The sequence below is a fragment of the Ruditapes philippinarum genome, unplaced genomic scaffold (genome assembly GCF_026571515.1).
Source record: "Ruditapes philippinarum isolate M1 unplaced genomic scaffold, ASM2657151v2 ctg6938_1_1_1_1, whole genome shotgun sequence".
Taxonomy (NCBI): domain Eukaryota; kingdom Metazoa; phylum Mollusca; class Bivalvia; order Venerida; family Veneridae; genus Ruditapes; species Ruditapes philippinarum.
The window spans coordinates 21,377-23,309 of NW_026865969.1; the positions used below are offsets into that span (position 1 = coordinate 21,377).

General features: G+C 36.9%; 1 non-coding gene across 1 annotated transcript; it reads right to left on the bottom strand.

The window, feature by feature from the left end:
• Nucleotides 1-1,861: 1,861 nt before the first annotated feature.
• Trnac-gca (transfer RNA cysteine (anticodon GCA)) lies at nucleotides 1,862-1,933 on the bottom strand. Its single transcript has one exon. It is a non-coding gene; the product is annotated as a tRNA-Cys (tRNA).

Below are 1,933 nucleotides of genomic sequence, written 5' to 3' on the forward strand. Positions count from 1 at the left end.
CAAACGACCTTGAGTTATTGCATATTAAAGGAATTATCTGAATATATACTTTTACCTATGTAACTTGTGTACATTTTTATCTATGTTAACTGCCTCATCATACTATTACATATGTAGTGTTTCCAGTGACTTGAAATAGAGAAAAACGGAAACCTTAAAGAACGTTTAAAGGGAAGAAATTGAAACTGTTGCAGGCTGATCATGGCATTACCGTCCACACCCCCTTGATAAGTCCAAATAACTTAATACAGTTTCTTAAAACGGATCACGATTTTTTAGTATGTGCATTCAAATGACCGCCACACCTCCCGAACAAATAAACAAACACCCACCTCGGTTGCGGGTTCGGCCGGGCTTTAAGGCTGCAGCCCCCATCCCTAGATACGTTTACCAGCTGGGCTGGAATATACTTTTGTCAGTTTCAAACTTTATTGGCTGTAGTAAATGGTGACTGAATTGTAAGCGTGTTTTTGTCCCGCGAACCCACCAAGCGAAAAGTCGATAACTAACAAGTTAACTTGGCGGGGCGCGGAGCGAAAAACACGATAATTAGCGGGGGCGCTTATAAGCGTGTTTTCGCTCCGCGCCCCCGCCGTTTTTTCTTAAATCTCGCACCGCGTCCTCGCGCTAATTAGTGTGTTTTCGATCTGCGCCTTAAAGAATCGCGTTTTAATAACAAGTTTTACTAAGATTTTTTATGAAGATAAAATGATTGATTGGTCATTTGCTTTTAAAAATTTTCATGACGAATATTTTTACAAATAAAATTTAAATTGTAGATCTACTGACATCTTTAACATCTAAAATGGATTCATTTATAGAAAAAAATCTTAATGAATATAAGTGTTTGATTATTTTTGAACAATAGAAAGACAGTATTTAAATAACACTTTACTTTGGAAAACTATTATACAGACGAGTAAACTGATCAAGTGTTTGAAATTATTTCAATCAACTGGTATATGTGCTGTTATTTACGGAATTCTTCTTGAAAGACCCTGTAAACACTAATCTATACACCCCTCCGTGGCCCACCCCAAACACATACATTTTTCTTAATTCCTGTCTTAATTATCATATAAATATTTACAAATCAGTAATAAACACATATATAAGAAAAAGTACATTGCAACTCATAAAGATGAGCTAAAAGACATCAATTACAATTTTTGTCACATGAACATGATGATGGCCCAACCTTCAATCATGCGCAATTTTGGTCTTGTTTTCCTTTTGTTTTTGTCAGAATCTTCCATCCATATGTCAGCCCCCAAGAAAACCCTGTTCTGTATCCGCCCCTGCACCCAGAGGAAAGATGAAATGTGCATATAAATTGAGTGGATGGTTTCTCGTACTACTAAAATGCATTTTCCATATTATATATATGTATAGATATAATTAAGTTATAGGATTAAGTTGATATCTAAAACAATTTCGTAACACACATAAAAATTCATGTTTTTACATTAATTTTCCCATGTATTTTTCAGGTTTTAACCAATGCAAGGCCGTTATAAATGCTGGTCTCTTATTTCTTTTTTCTATTTTTTTTTTTTTTTTTGGTTTCTGATGCATGTTCAGAATTAAATACGCGATTCTACATTTTCAGCAACGATGCTCGAATTTAGATAAAGGCGTCGGGATGGTGGTGGTGGTGGTGGTGGTGGTGGTGGTGTGTGTGTGGGGGGGGGGGGTGAAGCCCAGTCCTGCATTTTAAATAAAATATATACACTATTGCAAGGTAAGCGGTGGTTGAACTGTCCGGTGAACTCAAAGTACTTAGGTTACATTTTTACAACCAAGCTAGCTGAATAACAAAAAAGAGCGACCAAGTTATCCTGTGGAAAGAACAAAAAAATGTAGGGGACACCCGGGTTCGAACCAGGGACCTCTCGATCTGCAGTCGAATGCTCTACCACTGAGCTATATCCCC